At 43.1% G+C, this 27,590-nt stretch overlaps 2 pseudogenes across 2 annotated transcripts; one reads left to right on the top strand and one right to left on the bottom strand.

Annotated features, from left to right (window-relative positions):
• The first annotated feature begins 3,436 nt into the window (after positions 1 to 3,436).
• LOC308609498 (ubiquitin-like modifier-activating enzyme 1) lies at positions 3,437 to 27,515 on the top strand (annotated as a pseudogene). Its single transcript has 24 exons — positions 3,437 to 3,492; positions 3,596 to 3,764; positions 3,859 to 3,993; positions 4,635 to 4,745; positions 4,977 to 5,063; positions 5,179 to 5,309; positions 7,193 to 7,290; positions 7,377 to 7,523; positions 7,647 to 7,823; positions 7,943 to 8,047; positions 8,138 to 8,218; positions 8,542 to 8,697; positions 11,132 to 11,297; positions 11,421 to 11,616; positions 13,214 to 13,278; positions 13,500 to 13,695; positions 14,357 to 14,431; positions 14,490 to 14,721; positions 25,711 to 25,799; positions 26,217 to 26,310; positions 26,434 to 26,625; positions 26,923 to 27,024; positions 27,129 to 27,229; positions 27,380 to 27,515. The product of its transcript is annotated as a ubiquitin-like modifier-activating enzyme 1 (transcript).
• LOC308608849 (uncharacterized protein C2orf78-like) lies at positions 15,624 to 17,092 on the bottom strand (annotated as a pseudogene). Its single transcript has one exon. The product of its transcript is annotated as an uncharacterized protein C2orf78-like (transcript).
• Positions 27,516 to 27,590: the final 75 nt, after the last annotated feature.

The raw sequence follows: 27,590 nt of genomic DNA, 5'->3' as shown, positions 1-27,590 counted from the left end.
TATATATATATATATATACAAACACACACATATGCAGGCCTATATAAAAGGGAAGAAAGAGTTCAGAAACTGGAAAAAAAAGTCTAACCGCAAAACAAAGTGAAAGAGGAAAATAATAAAGGTTAGTATAAAAATAAATAAAATAATATACATAGAAAAAGCATAAAGAAAATCAACCAAAACCAAAAGTTGGTTCTGTGATAAGATTATTAAAATTGAAAAACCTTAGGTTGACTGCAAAAATGAAGAGAGAGAGAGAGAGATGACTCAATTACTGAAACCTGAATGAATAAAATAAAATGGCTATGAAACCATATAGAAATAAAGAGAATTGTTAGGAATTCGTTTGGACATTACTTTTGACTATATGAAATAGTCAAGTTAGTGGAAAAACAGAGTGAATAAAACTGAGTTAAAAAAACTAGAAAATCTGAATAGACCTGTAACAAAGAGGTTGGATTCGTAATCAAAATTTCCAGAAATAAAAGCATGGGACCAGTTCTTTTAACAGTGTACTCTACCAGATGTTTTTCTGAGCATGCCAGTGGCAAAATGTCAAAGACACAGGTGTACTGTATATTAGCAATCAGTTAATGTCATATCTTATTATTATTCAATAGAAATGCATTGGGTGCTTATTGTGTATCACGAGGTTTGTTAAATGGTGGTGTCTATGATGACTTGGTATTGTGTTTTTCTTATTTCATGGGCACTGGTAACATTAGCATTATGGTTTCAGGGTCACTTTGGAAGGGTGTTTCAAGGCCTCATTATGAAATAATGTCCCCAAATGGAAGTTTCTCTGGTGCCTGGGTATATCTTCACCCATAATCAATTTAATATTAATAGGAAAAACATGTATTCATATATAAATATTACGTTAATATTTAAACTTAACAGTGTTTAGTGCATAGACAGCATTGCTGTAAACTTTTTACACCATAGTGATTATTCATTTTATCTTATTTCCCTGTACATAATGTTTCCAATTTCATAACATGTTGACCTTATCAGGTGGCTGATGTTATCACAGTTGTATAGAAGAGGACAGTGAGGCATTGGTCCCTACTCACTTATTAAGTTCAAGAGTGAGTAATGGAAATCAGAGCACTCAGGTGGCAGAGTAGAAATTTTACATGCTTAAACTATGTGCTGTTAAAAAGAATCATAAGCAGTTCCGGGAAATTTTAGCACCCGTTTGCTTTCATATGCCTCTGTTGCAAGTCTCTTTCGGCACGGACTTCTACTCAGGAAGTCCGTTAACACCTAGTGTCTTGTATAATTCGAGACCAAAAGTCTTGACTTCTCTAGCTTGCTGTCTTCCCTCAGAGTGATTCAGTGAGGTAACTTTGCGTGTTTCAGTTTATACCCATTTTACTGAATGCAGCCACTAGGTGGAGCTGTCTTCCTTCTGCCGTCAGCACACGTAATGAGTCACACAGGGGCTGCTGACGTCACCAGTGATTCACTAAGGGTGCGACGGCGAGTAGGACCAAACGTTTTGTTTGGGCTTCCGGGTCAGCGGTTGAGGTAAAGGAGGCGTGGTCAGTGGAATTGGGTAAGGCTGAGGCGGCTGCAACTCTCCTCCAGCCAGACGGCGGGGGAGGAGGAGTAAAAAGAGGGCGGCAGCCCGGCTTGTCTTCAGATCCACATGGAGTTGGCGGCAGAACCCCCGTGGAACGGGCATTTGTACCAAACGGCCTTTCTCGGCACCTCTCCCTGGGCAGGGTTTTTGGGAGGGTCTTGGAGGTGGTTAACTGGGCTGAGGAGGCGGCATAGGGGCGGATGCTGGGGCTGGGTTGATGTTACTCTTTCTTGCCTGTGTTCTGGAATCTGACCTCAGGGCTCCAGAGGCCCAGTTCCTAACCTTTAGAGTCTCGGGTGCAACATATCTAGCCAAGAACCTTATTCCCTCACAGATCTAGCACGTTACAGCACCAGATTCAATATTCCCAGCCAGTGTATTACATAGAAGACCGTAAACCCAAATTACCATCCTCACAGCTTCCAAGAGGAACCGGAGCCCTGACAAGGTCTGTTTCGCTCTCATTTCCCTAAAAGAGACCTTTCTCTAACATCTTTACTCACCCTTCCCTCCCCTTTTTCCTCCTCCTAATCACCATTCAGAGCTAAAAAAATACAACACTATGGAATACCACAGACCCTGACTCATTCTCAGAGACCTCTTGCTCACGTCTCACCCTGGTAGTCTCATCTGTCAGAGATCACTCTGTACGCAGCATTTCTACTTAATATTTTTTAGCATTTCCCTTGAAAGACCTTTATTACCTGCCGTTAAAGACCTTCCATTCTATGGCATCTTCAAGAAGTGTCCCTACACCTAGCATTTCTACTTAGTCGTCGACCTTCCCAAACTCCATTTTAGCATTTTCCATCAAAAACACCTCCGAATCTGACATTGTCCTTTACTAAAATGCTTTACTACTAACCCAATATCTGCTCTTAGAAAATACCCCCTTTTCATCGTCTCAGAATTCTTTCCAGATAATCCCAAGTATCTTCTCTCAGAAGCTCCCGGGGGACCAGATACCAGGTAGGAATTCTTCAGATACATAATCTGGCAGACATCCTTTCCCAGTCCCCCTTCCCTGCACCAGTATTTGATAGACCCTTTCAGATTTTGGTTCTAACCACCCCTATCAGAGACTCACCTTCCCAGTCTTGCCCAGGGCTCTACCTGTGCATTCAAAAGGAAACAGGTTGTCCTCCCTTCTTTTAAGATCCTGTACTCCACATCGTGCCTTATAGTCTCCCCTAGGGCCTTTCAAGTGGCCAATATCTTCATTCACAAGCCCTCATCTTCTGCTTTCAGCCTCATAGGCCCCTATATCATTATTATACAACCCCTCCCTGAGCACGCTTCCTTCCTACTAGATCCCCTTCTCAGCATCTGTTCAGCCTGCATGGTGCTCTGCATCAGTGGTCACAGAAGCCCAGCCGGACTTCACAATCTAGCCAGTGTCTGCTCACTCACTCTTTTAGTCTGTTATCTTCCTGAAACTTTTATCCTCCATTCCTGGGGAAAATCAACTGTCTGAGCTCAGCCTCCTCTTTCCTCCCTCTCAGAGTAGCTCTAGTACCTAGCATGTCTTCATGTTTCCGTTCTTGAAATGAGGATGCTAGTACTTAAGTCCTTCTCTCCACCAGAGTTACCACCAACAAAAGAGAAAAACCTCCCCGTATCTGGCTCACCTCTGACCCTTTTTCTAAAGATGTGCACTATGCCACTATCGAAGAAACGTTGTATGTCTGGGCCTGATCCAAAACCATGTGCTGATTGCCCTTCCAACCAACGTGAGTGTCCTTTCCCTAAATCTTGGATGTGGGATGGTATTGTGGTTGGTGGGAAAGTACCTCTTATTTAAGCGTTTTTTTGCTGTCTTGATGAAACTCTTTTCCCCTCCATTCCTAGGGAATGCCAAAAACAGGCAGTGCACCAGACATAGGTGAGGGTCTTTACTCCTGGCAGTGGTGACTATGGCTGAGCCTGGGAATGTGAAGCAGGAGGGGGGCAAAGAGAGTATAGAGTTGGGTGGGCCAAGCCATGACCCAGAGTCTCCTTCAAATCTGGCAGGTATGTCCTGGGCCGTGAGGCTATGAAGCATCTCCAGACATCCAGTGTGCTAGTGTCGGGCCTTCAGGGCCTAGGGGTGGAGATTGCGAAGAATATCATCCTTGGTGGGGTCAAAGCAGTCACCCTTCATGACCAGGGCACTGCCCAGTGGGCTGACTTCTCATCCCAGATACCTCTTCCTGGATCCCTTCCCCTTGCCCAATCACCAAACCCCCTGGTCTCTGCATTCACTTCACTTCTTTCCTTCTTGTACCTTGTTGTAGTTCTACCTAAGGGAGGAGGACATCGGTAAGAACCAGGCTGAGGCATCACAGCCCTACCTTGCTGAACTCAACAGCTATGTGCCCGTCACCACCTACACTGGGGCCCCTGTTGATGACTTACTTAGTGGTTTCCAGGTACTTTGCAGCATCACCCTGCCTCCTGACTTGCATTCTCAGATCCTTTTCCTGGTTGGTTTGTTCAGTATTTATTTAATGGACCAGCCCTGTGGGTGCGTGCCCTTGCGTTTCCCAGAGAACTTGGGCACTGGAACTCCTGATGCAGCAGTAGGAACTTATCCTGGTGAATAAGGAAGGGAATTCAAAGATTGCCTACATATCATTGCTGAGCAGGCTTTGCTTTGTTCTGTTTTGTTTTATTTGAGAATTGAAGCAAATGATTGTAGGATTTGGGGATAAACCCAAACTTTAACTGGGAACAGACTGTGACTCATTGTTTGACTCCCAGGACATGCAGGGTTGTAGGCAGGCAGGAATGGGTGTTTTTCAAATAAGTGAATTAGTTGGTCTTCAAATTCTGTCCTCCTAATACTGCTTTACTTTTCTTGTCATAGTCTGGGGTTTCATATTTCTCTTCATTGAGTTTTACCCTCACTGAGTATGACACACATACTTTGTAAATATTTGAAGAAAAGGTCTGAACCAGTAAGCTTTAGTCCTGCCATTCTGCCAACCCCTGGCCTGCCTTTCTCCTTTATTTTCTTATTTCCCTTCACCCCAATGCCAGTCCCTTTGCATGAGCTTCCTTCTTGTTACAGGTTGTGTTCCTCACCAGCTCTCCTTTGGAGGGCCAGCTGCGGGTGGGTGTGTTTTGTCACAGCCATGGAATCAAGCTGGTCGTGGCAGACACTCGGGGTCTGTTTGGTTGAGTGCCTGCTTCTTCCTTTATCCCCAGCTCCTCCCAAGCCCAGGCTAAGACCCCCTGGCTCCCAGTGGCGTAATGCTACTCTCAGCCCACCAGATTTTCCATTCTCCATGTTCACCTCTCCCCAGTTAGCATGAGCACTGACTGCCGGGAGTGATGGCTAAGCTTTCCTAGGAAGTGTTCACTATTTCGAAGGGTCTCAGGCACCAGTCCTCGTGTCTCCTTTTACAGGCAGTTGTTCGGTGACTTTGGAGAGGAGATGATCCTGACGGATTCCAATGGGGAACAGCCTCTCAGTGCTATGATTCCTCTGGTTACCAAGGTAAGGAGATTGGCCACAGGGGTTCTGGAAGGCATGTGGGTAGCCATAGTCCTCCTTTATGCTCCTGGTACCCTGATCCTACCTCTGAGGCTTTCTTTACTTCTCTTCCATCCAGGACAACCCTGGTGTTGTAAGCTGCCTGGATGTGCCCGACACGGGTTTGAGAGCGTGACTTCGTGTCCTTCACAGAAGTTCAGGGCATTAATGAACTCAATGGCATCTATCCCCTAGAGATCAAAGTCCTGGGTATGCCAAGACTGGGGAGCAAGAAATTGTTGCCCAGATCAAAGAGAGAATTGTCCCTGTGGTGTGGGCTGACCCACAACCCAAGGGTTGACACATATCTGTAGTCTTGACTTGTACCAAAGTCCAAGAGGAGATGCCTCTCTGAAATCTGACTTGGGACTTAGAAGAGACGGGTCCAGGTAGCTTTAATAAAGACATGTGAACTGAGCTACAGGCAGAAAAGGTTTATACCACTAGGGTTTGATTCCATTATTATTTTTTGGCCCATTGACTCTGTTTCTTTCTTTTTTAAACTGTTTTAGAATGTATAGTATAACAATCTCTAAGTAATACTTCATCACCACACATATTAAAGAGAAACTTACAACAAAATATTTCCACTTTCTGGTTCACCATTTGCTGTCCTCATATATTTTATGTATGTTATAAACTTCTCAATACATTATTTTTGACTTCACAATTATATTGTTGAAAAGATTTAAGAAAGTTTATTTTTACCCACATAATCACCATTTCCAGTATACTTTTCTGTGGCTCCAGATTTGCATCTGATGCAATTTTTCTTCTGCCGAAGAAAGCCTTTGACATATGTTGTGGAATGGGGTCTGCTGGTGATGATTCTTTCAGCTTTTTCATGCTTGAAATTTCATTTTGCCTGTGTTTTTGAAAGATGTCTTTACAGAGTGTAGCATTTTAGAATTCATTGCTTTAAAGATATTGCTCTGTTGTCTTTCCTGCCTTATTTTCCACAGGAAGTCTGCTATTCTTATTCTTGTTTCTCTGTATTTAATGTGTTTATTTTCGCTATCACTGATCTTAATGGGATTATGATATACATTAGTATAGTTTTCTCCGTGTCTCTTTTGCAGTTTATTAAATTTATATTAACTATGGTTTTATAGTTTTATCAAATTGGGAAAATATCTGGCCTTATTTTTTTTGAAAATGTTACTTTCGCAGCTCACTGCCACCCCATTATCTCCTTCCAGAACTCCAATTACATGTATATTAAGGCACTTGACTTGTTTGTCTTTTTCTCCCCGTCTTTGTTGTATTTTGGATAGTTTCTTCTACTTTGTTAAATCTCCTAATTTTTTCTTGTGTGTTAATTTGTTAATCACATCTGTTATGTAAAATCACTGGTCAAGAACATTAAAACAACTATTGTAAATATATTTCACATGTCAAAGAAATTCCCAACAAAGGAGGGGGCCAAAAGAGTTTTTGAAGAAATAATGGCCAAAAATTTACAAATTTTTGAAGACTAAAGCCACAGATCTGTGTTCTGCTAATTTTTGATGGATGGAAGGTAATTGTGAATGTTAGCTTTTTGGAGTTGCGTTTTGTGTTCCTTTAATATTTTTGAGTTTGTTCTAGAGAAATTATGTAGTTGCCATTGGATCCTTTCAGGGCTTACTTTTTCTCTAGAGTGGCATTTAGACATAGGGTGCCTGTGCTGTCTGAAGAAATCAGCATTGTGTTTGTTTGTTTTTTATGGTGTACGATACCTTATTTTTATTTTTTAATTGAAGGATAGTTGATTTAATGTTTAATGTTGTGTTACTTTTTGCTTTACAGCAAAGTGGCTCAGTTATCTATATACACATTATTTTTCATATTCTATTCCATGATGGTTTATCTCAGGATACTGAATAGAGTTCCATGTGCTCTATAGTAGGACCTTTTTTATCCATTCTATATATAATTTTTTATCCATTCTATATATAATAGCTTACATCTGTTAACTCCAAACTCCCACTATATGGGGGAGGGGGTTTGGGGAGAAAGGAGGTGGGAGGTTTTCCCGTTCCTGTTTTGATAGTGCTGTTGATCTTGGGAGGGAATGAATTGACATATAAACCTTCATTCTTTTCATCCCCCAGGTCCCTACACCTTTAGTATCTGTGATACCTCCAATTTCTCTGACTACATCTGTGGAGGCGTTGTCAGTCAGGTCAAAGTAACTAAGAAGATAAGCTTTGTGAGTATGAGCAGGAGAGTGTGCTGTAGGGTTCCAGGCATCTCTACGTTTTTTCCTTTTTTGTTCTGATATCTTGCTCTCCACAGAAATCCTTGCCCACTTCACTGGCAGAGCCGGACTTTGTGATAACAGATTTTGCCAAGTATTCTCGCCCTCCTCAGCTACCCATTGGCTTCCAGGCCCTGCACCAGTTCTGTGCCCAGCATGGCCATTCTCCTTGGCCCCACAATGAGGTAGATGGGTGGGCAAGCCAGCCAGGTCCTTGAGCCAAAGCTGCTCTATGCCTCTTCATCTATTTAGTTTTTTTACCTCTCCCTCTCCCCACAGTGGTGTGATTGTTCTTTTTCTCCTTCCAGGAGGATGCAACGGAACTGGTGACCCTAGCACAGGCTGTGAATGCTGAAACTCTGCCAGCAGTGCAGCAAAACAGTCTGGATGAAGACCTCATCCGGAAGCCGGCTTATATGGCCCCTGGGGATCTGGCACCCATCAATTCCTTCACTGGTTGTGTGGCTGCCCAGGAGTTTATGAAGGTCAGCGTGAGTGGAGATGGACAGTGCTGGGCCTGGGCCAGGTTCCTTTCCGGCCCTGCTGCTTGCTTTCCAGCTCTGATTAACCAGTGATCACATTCTCTTTCTAACCGACTCCTCAGGGCTGCTCTGGAAAGTTTATGCCTGTTATACAGTAGCTGTACTTTGATGCCATTGAGTGTCTCCCTGTGGAAAAAGAGGCCTTCACAGAGGACACGTGCCTTCCAATATGTGATTTGGGCCCATGGAGAAGACATTATTGTGGATCTTTTTAACGTGGCTTTTCCCTAACCCTCTCTTCCCTTCACATGACTCAGTGCCAGAACCATTATGATGGGCACATGGCTGTATTTGGCTCTGACCTGCAAGAGAAGCTGGGTAAGCAGAGATACTTCTTGGTGAGAGAACCTTGTGGTCAAAAGCTACCTTTAGGTCCCCTAGGCTCTGGCCACCTCTTCTGGAGTCTCCTCATGGTGTACAAGGGATGGTGTTGGCTTGTACCCTCATCTCATCCCTCTTCCATTTTCTTCACACCAGGTCCTTTATATCCTGGTCTTGTGCCTCTTTCCTTAGAGGACCATGGATTTTTATGGCACTGTGACTTAAATATGCAGTCATAGATCCTCTTACCCTCTCTTGCCCTCTGCAGGGGTAGTGAGGAGTGGTTTTGTTACCCAGTGACCCTAACCATCTTGTGTCTCTCTTCTTGGCCACCTCCCAGGTGGGTGCAGGGGCCGTTGGCTGTGAGCTACTCAAGACCTTTGCCATGACTGGGCTAGGCTGTGGGGAGGGTGTGGCAATCACCATTACAGACATGGACACCATAGTAAAATCCAATCTGAATCGACAGTTTCTGTTCCGACCTTGGGATATCAAGGTGAGTGGAATGGATATGGTATGTGGTTCAGCTTTGTTTTTCACTTTTCCCCTGTCTTTTTCTGGTTATCTGTCTTATTGCCTTTGGACTTTTTTTTTTTTTTTTTTGGTACGCGGGCCTCACACTGTTGTGGCCTCTGCCATTGTGGAGCGCAGGCTCTAGACCTTCAGGCCCAGCGGCCATGGATCATGGGCACAGACGCTCCATGGAATGTGGGATCTTCCTGGACAAGGGCACGAACCCATGTCCCCGAAACGGCAGGTGGACTCTCAACCACTGCCCCACCAGGGAAGCCCACCTTAGGACTTTTTGTTTGTCTCTTTCCTTCAGTTCTTACCTTATTTCTTTTCTCTACCACTCACTCTTTCTTCCAGGAGATATTTATTGAAAAGTTATTACATCGTTCATTTGTGAGTTTAAAACTGTCCCCAGCCATCTTTTTTTTTCTTTGGTTTTTGGTTACGGCTAATGTGGAACTCTGGAAGCTAGATTATAGAGGGATCTATCTGGGGCGTCTCTGTAAAGTTCAGTGTTATTTTGCCTGGCCAGTGTTTATCTTTCCTTTCATTTTGTCATGCAAATACTAGGTACTACTTAAGTAGTTAGAATATATAAGATAGCAAATGAAAGGTTTCTGCTTTTGTCTAGTGGGAAGACATAGTAAATGAGAGATTCTCTAATGCAGTGGAGGTTGGCAGCACTCTTTCCTCAAGTCCAAAAGATCACAACTCTTTTAAGAATACTAAGACATTATGTCCTTTTTATCCTCATTTTATCAGGTGAAAGGGTAATTTTCCACTCTGCTCTAGGAGGCTGTCCGTAACCCAAATACACAGTATTTTCCAAATGACCAGACCAATTCATGATGATACAGAGTTGTGCATTAACTAAAGAACCATTCAAAATACAGAGAAAGACAGTGGATATTGCTGTGGATCAGTATTTTACCTTGCAACTAAACTTTACTATCACATGTCAAGTTTTGATGTATTTTAAAAAAAATATCAACAATCATCTGAAAATGTTATTGAAATATTTTTTGGTAAGGCTGGATGTCCCTTACATCTTTCAAGCAAAACATGTAATACATTACAGGCAGTAGATAATGAAAATTCAGCTATCTTCTAAGATATTATATAACTAAAATTTGCAAAACTGTAAATACAGATTGACTCCTATCATTAAAGATTTGTATTGGAGTGTTTTTCATAATATTTGTACTATATAATGGAATTATTCCAATTTTATTAATTAATTAATTTATTTATTTAGTTTTGGCTGTGTTGGGTCTTCCTTTCTGTGTGAGGTCTTTCTCTAGTTGTGGTAAGTGGGAACCACGCTTCATCGCGGTGCGCGGGCCTTTCACTACCGCAGCCTCTCTTGTTGCGGAGCACAGGCTCCAGACGCGGAGGCTCAGTAGTTGTGGCTCTGGCCTAGTTGCTCCGCGGCATGTGGGATCTTCCCAGACCAGGGCTCGAACCCATGTCCCCTGCATTAGCAGGCAGATTCTCAACCACTGCACCACCAGGGAAGCCCCTCCAATTTTAAACGGAGTAATAATATTTAAAAATTTTCTGAGTTTAAATGTCTAATGTAGGAAATCTTGATAGCTGTGCCTCACATAAAAAACCCCCCACAAACTTCGTTTTAACATCATTAGTTTGGAGAACTGCTACAGCAAATAATAAATACAATAGCACAGTATGTGGTTAGAACATAACAAGGTGAAAAATACTGTGTAGGGGCAAGAATGAAAAACAAGATATAGAACTGGAAATGCCATGAGAGGGTGGTTTTCAGTGTGGTAAAGGAAATCCTCATTGGAAAGGTGGTATATCCACAGAGAATTAAAGATGATATATGAGAACAGGAAGAAATCTCAGGGAAGAGTATGCCAGGTGAAGTTAACAGTATGAGCAAAACCCTGAGGTTGGAATATGCCTGCTGTGTTTAAGGAATAGAGACAGAGACAGCCCACAGTATGAGAGAAGGTTGTAAAAGTAATAGGGAGCAGCTCATTTTACCCTTAGTGAGAGTGGGAATCAATAGAGGGCTGTGAGGAGAGGAATGTGATCTGACTTGTACTTTCAGAGGATCCTTTTTGTTTTTGTAAGTTCAGAGGACCTTGGTTTTCTTTGGGTGAATGCACTCCAACTCTGGGTGCTAGTAAGTAAAAACAATGGATGTTCGGTAGACAAAAGAACAGATACTAAACCCATTGGCTCCTATTGTATCACTGTTTTCCTTTTTTATTCACCCCATTCCTCATTTGTCCCAGCCCAAGCTGTGTGGCATTTATCATAGACCACAGAGCCTCCTGACCTCAGAGCCTAGGTCTTGTGCATCATTGCGTAAATCAATTTTCAGAACAGCTCTGTAAAGTTTTGTTGGGTGATTATATGAATGACAGTTCTGTTTCTCCATCCCTATCCAGAAATTGAAGTCTGATACAGCTGCTGCAGCTGTGAGCCAGATAAATCCACATATCCGGGTGATGAGCCATCAGAACTGTGTGGGCCCTCACACAGAGCATGTGTATGATGATAACTTCTTCCAAAAGCTGGATGGTGTGGGCAGTGCCTCGGACAGTGTGGATGCCCGTGAGTTTTGCGGGTCGGTGAGGACAAGGCGAGAGTAATGTGTGTGTTTTAGGGAGTGTGTGTCACTGTGTCCTATCCTGATATTATTTTCCCCCACCCTCACCTGCTGCACCTTTCTCACAGGCACGTATATGGACCGCTGCTGTGTGTTCTACCGTAAGCCTCTTCTGGAGTCAGGCACACTGGGTACCAAGGGTAATGTGGAAGTAGTATCCCCTTCCTCACAGAGTCATACAGCTCCAGCCAGGACCCTCCTGAGAAGTCCATCCCCATCTACACACTGAAGAACTTCCTGAATGCCGTTGAGCACACTTTGCAGGTGATCAGCCTTGCAGGGAGTAAGAGGTGGAACAGATAGGTACCTGGACAGTGTCTCATTTGCCAAACTCTTGTTATTCAGATGATGAAGCCTCAGTGTATGTAATATCTGCCCTCTCTTTAACTCTCCTTCACTCACTTTAAACCTAGCAACCTAAGCTTTTCAAAATGATTTTCTTTAACTTGAAATTTTTATTTTGGAAACATACAGGGAAGTATTATTTATACCATGTGAAATACTTTATGTAAGAAGTGTATATCTAAAAGGTGAGGATGTGTTTCTTTGTGTACAGGATACTATTTTGCTAATATTAAGTCCATATTTAGGACTACTTTTTTGATTGTTTCCCAATATATGTTTAATAGCTTGTCAGCATAGTTGTGTTTATATAGTACACATACATACAAAACAGCATACCTATCATGTAGGTTGACAAAGTAAAAGCACCCCATTAACTGGCCCTCAGAACTTGGCCCTAATTACAGTCCCCTTTCAAACCACAAATAACCATCCTTTTATCAAAATGATTCTTAATGCAGTCTTTGAGGCTATGTTTAGGAAGTATGGGAACAGGAAGAAAATGAGCAGTAACAGTTCAGTCACTTTTCCTTCCAGAATGGATGAGTTTATACTTGTGGACTCAGTTCAGTATGTGTCTTTCTCCCTGTCCATACATCCCATGTTGGTGTGTGTGTGTGTGTGTGTGTGTGTGTGTGTGTGTTTAGATACAGAGAGATGGAGAGAGAAAGAGATGTGTTTTTGTGTGCATGTTCATTTCTATATACATAAAACCTCTACTAGGTTATGGTTCTATTACTGTGTTTCTCTCTACCCAGCATGCAGAAGGGCCAATAAAAAGGCTTTTAAAACAAATATACTATGTGCCCTTGGACTTAACATCTTCATGCTTCAGATTCCTTATCTGTAAAATTGGAATGATGGTAGTAACTCTCACAGGACTTTTGTAAAGCATTTACACTTAATATGTCCTTGTGACTTTCAAACTAAGCTTTAAATGTGTACATGTTTGCTTATTTCATATTAACTCCATGAGGTGTAGTTTTACTGTTACAGTGTATGTCTTTAAAATGAGAAAAAACAAGTAAAGATATACCTGATGGTCACAAAACTGTGACAGAGCTGGCCTTTGAACCTGGATTTCGAGCATCAGGATGCTCCAGATCACTTCACCAGTGACTATTTATCGACCTCTGAATTCACAGGGGTCAAACCTCTATCTTACTTTCTGCCCAGTCCCCAGAACCTGCATAGAGATCGTTCATGTTTTATTCTTGGTGTGAACTTTTTCTTTTATTGAGGCCTCACATACCTAAGGTAAGGTGTACATCTTAATAAATTCTGCATGAATGTACACTTGTGTGTTAACCTCTTCCCAGATTAAGATCATTGGATTTTACATTGAAGTGGTGAGGGCTTGACAAGTTTGAGGAGTCACATTGGGAGGGCTTCCTTCCTCTGTTCTCCCATAACAGCCATGCTCTTCCTATTTGCTGCATTTCCTGATGGTGTTCCTAAGGTCTACATAAACTTATTTGTTTCCCATAACCCACGTAGTGTTGATTTGCTCTGTCTGCAGTGGGCTCAGGATGAGTTTGAAGGTCTCTTCAAGCAGCCAGCAGACAACGTCAACCAGTACCTAATGTGAGTAATTCTGTCCAAATCCTCGCTCACTGTGTCCCCTGCCTGTCAGTCAAAGCATTCTGTAACCAGTGTAACACTTAGGACCTGGCCTACTTTTCAAATAAACTAATAATTCCTTGGGCCTTATACCTTTGGGAGTCAGCACTGACTTTTCATGGTGTTAAGCTCACTCTGGGATCACTGTGTAATTTTGAGTTTGTGTCCCCTCTAATTCTTGATAGGGATTCAATGTTTGTGGAGCAAACACTGCACCTGGCAGGCACTGAACCCCTGGAGGTGCTGGAGACTGTGCAGCGCAGCCTGGTGCTTCAGCAGCCACATACCTGGGCTGACTGTGTGACGTGGGCTTACTACCACTGGCACACCCAGTACTCCAACAACATCAGACAGCTGCTGCACAACTTTCCTCCGAACCAGGTATTACACTCTTGTGGGGTCCATTTGTCAGAATAGGCTTACTGAAAGCAGTTTGCTACACACTTTTGACATGATTCATTGCAGTTAATCCAGTTGTGGCAAGCCCACCAAGTCCCAGAGATCTCATTAAATGATTAAGCCAGTGATTTTTGAAGTCAAAGACCTGTTCCTCCTGACCTCTCTCCTCTGCCTGCCCATCCCTGTTCTCTCAGGCAAGATACTTGGTACCTGTTTCCCTCAGATATGACATGAGTCATTCCAGATTCCCAGTCAGGGCTATAGATATTGTAGAAGAGAAATTTTGGTGTTAAGAGCACAGGACCTAGGTGGGTTCAAGTCTCAACTGCATTTGATATTGGGACTAATCATGTATTTTCTCTCTGTGCCTCAGTATCCTCATGTAGGAAGTAGGAATAATAGTGACCTAACTTCATGAGAGTTTTATGAGGGCTAATTGATATTTATTAAGTTAATAAAGTAAGTATGTTAGTACCTGCCTGGCAATCTATAAAAGTTTCATAAATAGCTCTGTGTCTGGCACAAAGTGAGTGCCCAGCCATATACTAAGTTGGGACTTCCGGGCTTGAAAATGAGGAGTCACAATTATCAGAAAGACCTCTTCTCTCATGTCCCACTCCCCCCAATCTTTCTGTTTTCTTAGCTTACAAGCTCAGGAGCCCCTTTCTGGTCTGGGCCTAAACACTGTCCACACCCGCTCATCTTTGATGTCAGCAATGTAAGTCTCCTCCTTCAAATGTGGGTACATGGATGGGAAGGAGGCTACGGCTCCTTAGGTGAGTACTGATATGCTTACCCCTCCATACATTGCCTTCTCTTGGCCCCTGCATCTGGACTACATGATAGCTGCTACCAACCTGTTTGCCCAGACCTATGGGCTGAGGGGCTCTCAGGACCGAGCTGCTGTGACCATACTCATTCAGTCTGTGCAGGTCCCTGAGTTCACCCTGAAGTCTGGAGTCAAGATCCATGTTTCTGATCAGGAGCTGCAGACCACTTCGTGTGTTGGTGAGGGTGTTTAACTAGTTGGCCTAGAGCTAGCATCCTACTTATCACCTATGTATGCAGGCCTCCCCTGTGCTTGTGTTTTGCCACTGGCTCTGCTCTGAGATCTCAGGCCTGAGATTTATCCACACTGTCCTTTGGTCCTTGCTTCTTCCAATTTAAAATAAGGTTGGTTAGTTGAGGCAAATTCTCTGATGTGCTACTACTTTGTTCTTCCCACTGTTTCTCCCTCAGGTGCACCAGTGGTCCATCTCTTTTCTGTGTGTATGTTTGCTTTGTTTTGTTCTTTCCTCTGTTTCTTTTTGTGTCCATATGCAGGGACAAATGGATATGATCTTTACCAGTAGTCTCTCTGCCTTGATTTCTTCCCTGTTTCATTTCATTATAGATCTCCTCATCCACCTCCCCACCTTCCTTTGGTATGCCTCTTTACCCTATGTTTATTTATTTATTTATTTATTTTTGCTGTGTTGGGTCTTTGTTTCTGTGCGAGGGCTTTCTCTAGTTGCGGCGAGCGGGGGCCACTCTTCATCGTGGTGCACGGGCCTCTCACTGTCACGGCCTCTCTTGTTGCGGAGCACAGGCTCCAGACGCGCAGGCTCTGTAGTTGTGGCTCACGGGCCTAGTTGCTGTGCGGCATGTGGGATCTTCCCAGACCAGGGCTCGAACCCGTGTCCCCCGCCCTGGCAGGCATATTCTCAACAACTGCACCACCAGGGAAGGCCTAACCTATTTTTTTTTTCAAAATTCAAAGGGTTTATTACTCATCTATTAATTCTATTACATTTATTTATTGTTTTATTGTTTTAAAATATATCAAAATAAATAGAGAAATTTATACGTATTTTATCTATATATGGAAGAGCAGCTGGTACCCAAGGTGGCACCAACAATCCTAGCAGCTCTTAGTTTAAATATCCGTAGTAGTCAGCAATTTCCATTTCATTTTCCCTCTCAATGAAAAATTGCAGTTTCCCCAGAGAGGTGTATTTGGCAGCATTCTCACGATCTTGTTGAGCCCGCCTCTTCATGGCCTCCCGCTCTGGCCTCTGCTCTTGTTCGATGGGCTTTGACCTGACTGACACAGGAACATTGGGTTCCCTGCATGGAATTCGTTGCTTGCTGAAGTCTTGGAGTAGAAATGGGGTTTGGAGCTTGGGTGGGGACTGGTGCTTAGTTACAGCAGGGGGAACAGGCTCCCGCTGGAGAGAAGCACAAGATGAAATTTTGTAGGGTGCAGGCCTAGGAGCAGCAGACTGAGGAACACTAGGCTGGGTATGGTCAGTCCAACCTGGTTGGGTTGGGTTGGTCACAGTTGTCTGAGCTGGTTTGGCAGGACCTGGCAAAGAGGCAGGAGCTGGCTGGGATGAACTGGCTGCAGCAGGTTGAGCTGAGTTAGTAGAAGCAGGCTGGGCATGGTCTGCCACAGCAGGCCGATGTGAGGCCAGAGACTGTGGCCTCCAAGGAGCAGGTCGAGCTTGAGGCTTGTCCCAGGCAGAAAAAGGCAGAGGTATCAACTTGACCTTCCCAGGAGGAGGCAGCTCATACTGGGATGGAGATGGACACTCTTTCAGCACTGCTGTCTGGTTTCTGGGTTTTGACTTGAGTTTTCTCAGGGCTCTTACCCTCATGTGGGGTATGCCACCATGGCTGGATAGCTGGGGGTGGCTGGGGGTCCTTAGGGTTGCTTGAATTTCCCAAGACCTGACAGGAAGAGAGCCCAGTTTTCTTATCATTCTTCTCCCCCAGTGCATGAAAAACCTTCACAGACTCCAGCATGCGCATGCCTAGGGAGGTTCGAGGTTTTTTTAAAGCTCTCTTGGGTAAGCTCTGTTTGGTGTTTCTTTCGCTTTGTCTTGGGAATTGTTGGCTTCTCTTCTGCCTTGACTTTGTTCCCTGACTGCTTATTGTCTTCAGCCTTCTTTCTTCCTCTGGTCCTTGTGGTCTTTTCCTGCCCGTGGCTCTTAGTTTTGCTGATCTTTCTGGATGCAGCTTTCTGAGGTTTGCCTTTAGAATGCTTGGCCGTGTTCACAGGAGCCCTGTCACTGACTGCAGCATTGCAGAGAACCACTTCTCCCCCTAACAGGCACTCTGGATTCTTTGGCTGGATTTTGGCCTTGGGAGCACCACTGATAGGCTCAGAGGCTTTATGTTTGTTCTTCCTGGGTTGATCAGAGGGAACCTTTATGACACTTGGCTTTTCCTGCACCTGATTCACCTTAATGGCTCTGGTGTCTTTGGCTTTGATCACGTTGGGACCTTTGGATTGATCAAGATCTGACATGCTCAGAGAAGAAGAGGAAACATCAACACATACAAGGGATGAGGAGACAACACCAGAGGATGTCTGAGTGGCTGCAGCTGAACGGCACATGTGTCCAGTACAAAGGTCACTGGTTACTGGTCACTGGTCACTTGTGATGATCCAAATTTATTTACAGACAACTCTACAGAAACCCCAAGACTCTACCAAGTGGTAGTAGGTTTGGTAGGAGAATGATGTCAAAAAGCAGGCAGTTGAAAGATATGAGATAGCCAATAGGGAGGTTTGATCCCCAACAGGAAGGCAGGATTGGGTGGAGAGAGTGTAGAAGAGCTAAAACAACGCCTAAATTTCTGAGTTCTGGGGAGGAAATCCTAGAAGACAGATTTACTTCCCCCAGGCTCTTACATTAGGGAAAACATTACAACATTCCTTTTTTTTTTAGTTTCTGCTTTATAACAAAGTGAATCAGTTACACATATACATCTGTTCCCATATCCCTTCCCTCTTGCGTCTCCTTCCCTCCCACCCTCCCTATCCCACTACTCCAGGCGGTCACAAAGCACCGAGCTGATCTCCCTGTGCTATGTGGCTGCTTCCCACTAGCTATCTACCTTATGTTTGGTAGTGTATATATGTCCATGCCTCTCTTTCGTTTTGTCACAGCTTACCCTTCCGCCTCCCCATATCCTCAAGTCCATTCTCAAGTAGGTCTGTGTCTTCATTCCTGTTTTACTCCTAGGTTCTTCATGACATTTTAAAAAAATTCCATATATATGTGTTAGCATACGGTATTTGTCTTTCTCTTTCTGATTTACTTCACTCTGTATGACAGACTCTAGGTCTGTTCACCTCATTACAAATAGCTCAATTTCGTTACGTTTTATGGCTGAGTAATATTCCATTGTATATATGTGCCACATCTTCTTTATCCATTCATCCGATGATGGACACTTAGGTTGTTTCCATCTCCGGGCTATTGTGAATAGAGCTGCAATGAACATTTTGGTACATGTCTCTTTTTGAATTATGGTTTTCTCAGGGTATATGCCTAGTAGTGGGATTGCTGGGTCATATGGTAGTTCTATTTGTAGTTTTTTAAGGAACCTCCATACTGTTCTCCATAGTGGCTGTACCAATTCACATTCCCACCAACAGTGCAAGAGTGTTCCCTTTTCTCCACACCCTCTCCAGCATTTATTGTTTCTAGATTTCTTGATGATGGTATTCTGACTGGTGTGAGATGATATCTCATTGTAGTTTTGATTTGCATTTCTCTAATGATTAATGATGTTGAACATTCTTTCATGTGTTTGTTGGCAATCTGTATATCTTCTTTGGAGAAATGTCTATTTAGGCCTTCTGCCCATTTTTGGATTGGATTGTTTGTTTTTTTGCTATTGAGCTGCATGAGCTGCTTATACATTTTGGAGATTAATCCTTTGTCAGTTGCTTCATTTGCAAATATTTTCTCCCATTCTGAGGGTTGTCTTTTGGTCTTGTTTATGGTTTCCTTTACTGTGCAAAAGATTTGAAGTTTTATTCGGTCCCATTTGTTTATTTTTGTTTTTATTTCCATTTCTCTAGGAGGTGGGTCCAAAAGGATCTTGCTGTGATTCATGTCATAGAGTGTTCTGCCTACGTTTTCCTCTAAGAGTTTGATAGTTTCTAGCCTTACATTTAGGTCTTTAATCCATTTTGAACTTATTTTTATGTATGGTGTTAGGGAGTGATCTAATCTCATACTTTTGCATGTTCCTGTCCAGTTTTCCCAGCACCACTTATCGAAGAGGCTGTCCTTTCTCCATTGTACATTCCTGCCTCCTTTATCCAAGATAAGGTGACCATATGTGCATGGGTTTATCTCTGGGCTTTCTATCCTGTTCCATTGATCTATCTTTCTGTTTTTGTACCAGTACCACACTGTCTTGATTACTGTAGCTTTGTAGTATAGTCTGAAGTCAGGGAGCCTGATTCCTCCAGCTCCATTTTTCGTTCTCAAGATTGCTTTGGCTGTTCAGGGTCTTTTGTTTTTCCAAACAAATGTTGAAATTTTTTGTTCTAGTTCTGTGAAAAATGCCAGTGGTAGTTTGATAGGGATGGCATCGAATCTGTAGATTGCTTTGGGTAGTAGAGTCATTTTCACAATATTGATTCTTCCAATCCAGGTACCAGATATATCTCTCCATCTATTTGTATCATCTTTAATTTCTTTCATCAGTGTCTTATAATTTTCTGCATACAGGTCTTTTGTCTCCTTAGGTAGGTTTATTCCTAGATATTTTATTCTTTTTGTTGCAGTGGTAAATGGGAGTGTTTTCTTGATTTCACTTTCAGATTTTTTATCATTAGTGTATAGGAATGCCAGAGATTTCTGTGCATTAATTTTGTACCCTGATACATTACCAAATTCATTGATTAGCTCTAGTAGTTTTCTGATAGCATCTTTAGGATTCTCTATGTACAGTATCATGTCATCTGCAAATAGTGACAGCTATACTTCTTCTTTTCCAATTTGGATTCCTTTTATTTCCTTTTCTTCTCTGATTGCTGTGGCTAAAATTTCCAAAACTATGTTGAATAAGAGTGGTGAGAGTGGGCAGCCTTGTCTTGTTCTTGATCTTAGTGGAAATGGTTTCAGTTTTTCACCATTGAGGACTATGTTGGCTGTGGGTTTGTCATATATGGCCTTTATTATGTTGAGGAAAGTTCCCTCTATGCCTACTTTCTACAGCGTTTGTATCATAAATGGGTGTTGAATTTTGTCGAAAACATTCTCTGCATCTATTGAGATGATCATATGGGTTTTCTCCTTCAATTTGTATATATGGTGTATCACGTTGATTGATTTGCTTATATTGAAGAATCCTTGCATTCCTGGAATAAACCCCACTTGATCATGGTGTATGATCCTTTTAATGTGCTGTTGGATTCTGTTTGCTAGTATTTTGTTGAGGATTTTTGCATCTATGTTCATCAGTGATATTGGCCTGTAGTTTTCTTTCTTTGTGACATCCTTGCCTGGTTTTGGTATCAAGGAGATGGTGGCCTCATAGAATGAGTTTGGGAGTGTTCCTCCCTCTGCTGTATTTTGTAAGAGTTTGAGAAGGATAGGTGTTAGCTCTTCTCTAAATATTTGACAGAATTCGTCTGTGAAGCCATCTGGTCCTGGGCTTTTGTTTGTTGGAAGATTTTTAATCACAGTTTCAATTTCAGTGCTTGTGATTGGTCTATTCATATTTTCTATTTCTTCCTGATTCAGTCTTGGCAGGTTGTGCAATTCTAAGAATTTGTCCATTTCTTCCAGGTTGTCCATTTTTTTCACATAGAGTTGCTTGTAGTAATCTCTCATGATCTTTTGTATTTCTGCAGTGTCAGTTGTTACTTCTCCTTTTTCATTTCTAATTCTATTGATTTGAGTCTTCTCCCTTTTTTTCTTGATGAGTCTGGCTAATGGTTTATCAATTTTGTTTATCTGCTCAAAGAACCAGCTTTTAGTTTTATTGATCTTTGCTATCATTTCCTTCATTTCTTTTTCATTTATTTCTGATCTGACCTTTATGATTTCTTTCCTTCTGCTCACTTTGGGTTTGTTTTGTTCTTCTTTCTCTAATTGCTTTAGGTGCAGGGTCAGGTTGTTCCCTCGAGATGTTTCTTGTTTCTTAAGGTGGGATTGTATTGCTATAAACTTCCCCCTTAGAACTGCTTTTGCTGTGTCCCATAGGTTTTGGGTCGTCGTATCTCCATTGTCATTTGTTTCTAGGTATTTTTTGATTTTCTCTTTGATTTCTTCAGTGATCACTTCGTTATTAAGCAGTGCATTGTTTAGCCTCCATGTGTTTGTATTTTTTACAGATCTTTTCCTGTAATTGACATCTAGTCTCATAGCATTGTGGTCGGAAAAGATACTTGATACAATTTCAATTTTCTTAAATTTATGAAGGATTCATTTGTGACCCAAGATATGATCTATCCTGGAGAATGTTCCATGAGCAATTGAGAAAAATGGGTGTTCTGTTGTTTTTGGATGGAATGTCCTACAAATATCCATTAAGTCCATCTTGTTTAATGTATCATTTAAAGCTTGTGTTTCTTTATTTTTTTTCATTTTGGATGATCTGTCCATTTGTGAAAGTGGGGTATTGACGTCCCCTACTCTGAGTGTGTTACTCTCAATTTCCCCTTTTATGGCTGTTAGTATTTGCCTTATGTATTGAGGTGCTCCTATGTTGGGTGCATAAATATTTACAATTGTTATGTCTTCTTCTTGGATCAATCCCTTGATCATTATGTAGTGTCCTTCTTTGTCTCTTCTAATAGTCTTTATTTTAAAGTCTATTTTGTCTGATATGAGAATTGCTACTCCAGCTTTCTTTTGATTTCCATTTGCATGGAGTATCTTTTTCCATCCTCTTACTTTCAATCTGTATGTGTTTCTAGGTCTGAAGTGGGTCTCTTGTAGACAGCATATATATGGGTCTTGTTTTTGTATCCATTCAGCCAATCTGTGTCTTTTGGTGGGAGCATTTAGTCCATTTACATTTAAGGTAATTATCAATATGTATGTTCCTATTCCCATTTTCTTAATTGTTTTGGGTTTGTTATTGTAAGTATTTTCTTTCTGTTGTGTTTCTTGCCTAGAGAACTTCCTTTAGCATTTGTTGCAAAGCTGGTTTGGTGGTACTGAACTCTCTCAGCTTTTGCTTGTCTGTAAACGTTTTAATTTCTCCATCAAATCTGAATGAGATCCTTGCTGGGTAGAGTAATCTTGGTTCCAGGTTTTTCTCCTTCATCACTTTAAATATGTCCTGCCACTCCCTTCTGGCTTGTAGAGTTTCTGCTGAGAGATCAGCTGTTAACCTGATGGGGGTTCCCTTGTGTGTTATTTGTTGTTTTTCCCTTGCTGCTTTTAATATGATTTCTTTGTGTTTTATTTTTGACAGTTTGATTAATATGTGTCTTGGCATATTTCTCCTTGGATTTATTCTATATGGGACTCTCTGTGCCTCCTGGACTTGATTAACTATTTCCTTTCCCATATTAGGGAAGTTTTCAACTATAATCTCTTCAGATATTTTCTCATTCCCTTTCTTTTTCTCTTCTTCTTCTGGAACCTCTATAATTCGAATGTTGGTGCATTTAATGTTGTCCCAGAAGTCTCTGAGACTGTCCTCTGTTCTTTTCATTCTTTTTTCTTTATTCTGCTCTGCAGCAGTTATTTCCACTATTTTATCTTCCACGTCACTTATCCATTCTTTTGCCTCAGTTATTCTGCTATTGATCCCATCTAGAGTATTTTAAATTTCATTTATTGTGTTTCTAATTGATGCTTGATTCATCTTTAGTTCTTCTAAGTCCTTGTTAACTGTTTCTTGCATTTTGTCTATTCTATTTCCAAGATTTTGGATGATCTTTACTATCATTATTCTGAAATCTTTTTCAGGTAGACTGCCTATTTCCTCTTCATTTGTTAAGTTTTCTGGGCTTTTATCTTGCTGCTTCACCTGCTGTTGTTTTCTGTCTTCTCATTTTGCTTATCTTGCTGTGTTAGCGGTCTCCTTTTTGCAGGCTACAGGTTCGTAGTTCCTGTTGTTTTTGGTGTCTGTCCCCAGTGGCTAAGGTTGTTTCAATGGGTTGTGTAGGCTTCCTGTTGGAGGGGACTGTTGCCTGTTTTCTGGTGGATGAGGCTCGATCTTGTCTTTCTGGTGGACAGGTCCATGTCTGGTGGTGTGTTTTGGGGCGTCTGTTGCCTTATTATGTTTTTTGGCAGCCTCTCTGCTAATGGGTGGGGTTTCGTTCCTGTGTTGCTAGTTGCTTGGCATAGGGTGACCAGCACTGTAGCTTGCTGGTTGTTGACTGAAGCTGGGTGCTAGTGTTGAGATGGAGATCTCTGGCAGATTTTTGCTATTTGATATTATGTGGAGCTGGGAGGTCTCTTGTGGACCAGTGTCCTGAATTTGGCTCTCCCACCTCAGAGGCACAGCACTGATTCCTGGCTGCAGCACCAAGAGCCTTTCATCCTGCAGCTCAGAATAAAAGGGAGAAAAAGTAGAAAGAAAGAATTAGCAGAAGAAAGAACGAGAGAAAGAAAGAAAGAAAGGAAGAAAAAGAAAGAGAGAGAGGGAGGGAGGGAGGGAGGGGAGGAAGGAAGGAAGGAAGTGAGGAAAGAAAGAAGGGAGGGAGGAAGAAGAGAAGGTAGGAAAAGAGAAAGAAGATAAAGTAAAATAGAATACAGTATGATAAAATATAATAGCGTTATTAAAATAAAAAAGTTATTAAAAAAATTAAAGAAAAAACAGACAGGACCCTGGGACAAATGGTGCAAGCAAAGCTATACAGACAAAATCTCACACAGAAGTATACACATACACATTCACAAAAAGAGGAAAAGGGGAAAAATCGTAAATCTTGCCCTGAAAGTCCACCTCCTCAATTTGGGTTAATTCGTTGTAAAAAGAGGAAAAGGGGAAAAAATCATAAATCCTGTTCTCAAAATCCACCTCCTCAATTTGGGATGATTCGTTGTCTATTCATGTATTCCACAGATGCAGGGTACATCAAGTTGATTGTGGAGCTTTAATCCGCTGCTTCTGAGACTGCTGGGAGAGATTTTCCTTTCTCTTCTTTATTCTCACAGCTCCCGGGTCTGAGCTTTGGATTTAGCCACCAGAGGGCGTCTGTTCTTCACTCAGACAGGATGGAGTTAAAGGAGCAGCTGCTTCGGGGGACTCTGGCTCACCCAGGCCGGGGGGAGGGAGGGATACGGAGTGCGGGGCGATCCTGCGGCGGCAGAGGCCGGCGTGACGTTGTAGCAGCCTGAGCCATGCATTCTCCCGGGGAAGTTGTCCCTGGATCCTGGGATCCTGGCAGTGGCAGGTTGCACAGGCTCCCGGAGGGGAGGTGTGGACAGTGACCTGCGCTCGCACACAGGCCTCTTGGTGGCGGCCGCAGCAGCCCCAGCGTCCCACACCCGTCTCAGGGGTCCACGCTTTTAGCCGCGGGTCGCGCCCATCTCTGGAGTTCCTTTAAGCAGCGTTCTTAATCCCCTTTCCTTGCACAACAGGAAACAAAGATGGAAGAAAAAGTCTCTTGCCTCTTCGGCAGGTCCAGACTTCTTCCTGGACTCCCTCCCGGCCAGCCGTGGCACACTAACCCCTTCAGGCTGTGTTCACGCCGCCAACCCCCGTCCTCTCCCTGTGCTCCGACCGAAGTCCGAGCCTCAGCTCCCAGCCCTGCCCGCCCCGGCGGGTGAGCAGACAAGCCTCTCAGGGTGGTGGGTGCCAGTTGGCACTGATCCTCTCTGCGGGAACCTCTCCACTTTGCCCTCCGCTGCCCTGTGGCTGTGCTCTCTTCTGCTACTCCGAAGCTTTCCCCCTCTGCCACCCACAGTCTCCACCTGCGGATGGCCTTCCTACTGTGTGGAAACCTTTCCTCCTTCACGGCTTCCTCCCACTGGTGCAGGTCCTGTCCCTATCCTTTTTTCTGTTTATTCTTTTTTCTTTTGCCCTACCCAGGTACGTGGGGAGCTTCTTGCCTTTGGGGGTGTCTGAGGTCTTCTGCCAGCGTTCAGTAGGTGTTCTGTAGGAGTTGTTCCACAGGTAGATGAATTTCTGGTGTATCTGTGGGGAGGAAGGTGATCTCCGTGTCTTACTCTTCCACCATCTTCCCAGGGCCCTGGCCTAACCTATTTTTAACCTCCATATATCTTTCCTCATCTCCCTCTCTAGATAGCCCTCCTCTTCTCTCCCTCTAGATAGCCCTACTCATCTCTCCATCTATAACTACCCCCCAACTCAAATTTCCCACCTCTCCCGTATCCTGTCTCATGCCCTGTAAGTCTTCCTCTACATTTTATCTTCTTTGTATATATCCTTCAATTTCTTCATCTGTATATCTGTCCCCTCCTCATATATCTCCCGCATTTTCCTTCCCAGACAACTACTCTCTCATGTTTCTCTTTGTATATTTTCTTTATTTCCCTACATGTCTCCCTTTCAGGTATTTTGTACTTTCTCATTCTCTGAACATTCTCTTAATCTTCACATTTATTCTCCTTGGTCTCTCTCTTCAAATTTTCTGAGGTCTATCCCATGTAATATTACTCTCTTCTTTGCTGTCTGTGCATTTTCCCCTATGCCCCTTTCTGTATCTTTTATCCCTCTGTCTCCTGTTTTCCCTTATATCTTCCTTCATGTCTCCCCTTCTCTCTTTCTGTCTTTCTCTTTCAGTATGTTCTCATTGACCTCCTTTTTTTTAAGTTGTGGTAAGAAACACAAAAGATTTACCATCTTAACCAACTTTAAATATAGTAGACTTCCATTTTGGAATGCTTAATATTTCATTGAATGGATTTTAAGGCTTAATATTTCATTTGATTGATAGATCAGTTTTTCTATCCACTCATTCATCAGTTAACAACTTCTGTGCTTTCACCTGTTTTATGATTAGTGCTGCTGTCTATATTCTTTCTTAGTGGCTTTACCTGTTTTCCTCAGTGTCTCTAGATATATCTCCATGTCCCACACACCTGTCTGCCTTTTTCTTTTCTGAGGTGTTTTCTGCCCTATCTTTCCCCATTCTTTTCTCTTTCCCATGATGTCTCTCCTTTTCAAATCCTTTATCTGCCTGAACATCTCTGCCCCACCCTGGACTCCTGCTTGCACCTCAGACACTGGCCTGGGATCTCACATATATCTAAGGCCTAACATGTACTACCTCCCTTTCTGCAGCTGATAAACGCCTGCAGGAGCTCGAGACCATGCTGCCCAGCCCAGAGAGCCTCCCTGGGTTCAAGATGTACCCCATCAACTTTGAGAAGGTGCTGTGATGGGGACCTTCAACAGTGTAGGAGAATGGGCTGAGCCATCCTAAGCTTTTGTGGGGATTACAAGCCTGCCTGTAATTTTGTTAATTTTTTTTTTTTTTTTTTTTGCAGCACATGGATTTCTCACTGTTGTGAGCTCTCCCTTTGCAGAGCACAGGCTCCGGATGCTCAGGCTTAGTGGGCATGGCTCATGGGCCCAGACGCTCTGCGGTATGTGGGATCTTCCCAGACCGGGGCACAAACCCATTTCCCATGCATCAGATGGCCCAATTATCTTTTGTGGTCTGGGCTAGTATTTGGCTTGTCTGGCAGGTAATTTAGGTGAATATACCTCAGGTCCCAGTATTCAGGAAACCTTTTTTTCCTTTAACTCTGTCTCTCCTGTTCTTCCTCTGTCTCCACTCACAAGAGGATGATGACAGCATCTTTCATATGGATTTCATTGTGGCTGCATCCAATCTCTGGGCGGAGAACTATAACATTCCCCACTGCTGACCAGCATAAGGTAACAGTAGTCTAGAACTAACCTTGCACCCTTTTCCAAGTTTGAGTCCACCATGTTTGACCTCTTCTGTAGACCTTGAACGTCTCTAACAACTGCGTCTGCTCATCACCTTCTGCGTTACAGAGCAAGTTGTTTGCAGGGAAGATCATTCCAGCCATTGCCACAACCACAGCAGCTATAGTTGGCCTTGCATGTCTGGAGCTGTACAAGGTAGTGCAGGGACACCAACAGCTTGAGTCCTATAAGAACAGCTTCATCAACTTGGCCCTGCCCTTTTTCAGCTTCTCTGAGCCCCTTGCCCCACACCGTCATCAGGTAAGGGCTTGCTTTTATAGAAACCTTTGGTGTTGCCCATCAGTGAGTGATGCTATGTGTGTGTGTGTGTGTGTGTGTGTGTGCGTGTAGAGGTTGTGTGTATCTTATCTCCATAGAACTGGCTCTGGTTTTCATCATACCAGGTGAGAGGCTTTGTTTAATTTTGTGTAGCCTTTGTTCATTGAACCTGTGCAAAGTAGGAATGGAACTGGCATGTTTGTGAAATAAAGAGGAGCATATGATCTGGGCTTGCTCCCGTTTTACTCTTTGTGCTTTACTCTGTGCTTTGTCCCAGTGTACTATAACCAGCAGTGGACATTGTGGGATCGCTTTGAGGTACAGGGGCTGCAGCCTAATGGTGAAGAGATGCCCCTCAAGCAGTTCCTTGACTACTTTAAGGTAAGGCCCTTTCACTCGCTGCACTTGTGGTGGTGGTTGCCCAGGTTACTGGTACTGTCCATCCCAGTGACCTTGTTGCCCCTCCTCCTTTCCACCCTCTTCAGCCAGAGCACAAGTTAGAGATCACCATGCTGTTCCAGGGTGTATCCATGCTCTACTCCTTTTTCATGACAGCAAGTAAGATCAAAGATCAACTCAGGCTTGAGTTGGGTCAGTGTGCAAACAGAAACAGGTCCTGCCTGGGGTGGGAAGCATCAGCTAGCTATGCAACTCATCTTCACTGTTCTCCTAACTTTGTCTCTGTAAGTCCTTTCCTCTCTTTCTTCTTCACAGACCCTCTTTTTCCTCACCCCAGGATAACAGCAATAGTGAGACGAGTATCAAAGCAAGAGCTGGGACACCACATTCAAGCACTGGTGCTTGAGCTGTGCTGCAACGACGAGAGCGGCAACGATGTGGAGGTCCCCTATGTACGATACACCATTCGCTGATCCCTCTACACCCATCTACCTCATTCTCAGTCAAGTCAATCTATTTCCGTTTCTCTTATAGTTGTGGCAAAAGCT

This window comes from Mesoplodon bidens (assembly GCF_964165515.1).
Source record: "Mesoplodon bidens genome assembly, chromosome: X".
Taxonomy (NCBI): domain Eukaryota; kingdom Metazoa; phylum Chordata; class Mammalia; order Artiodactyla; family Ziphiidae; genus Mesoplodon; species Mesoplodon bidens.
This window is presented reverse-complemented; position numbering and strand designations above follow the sequence as displayed.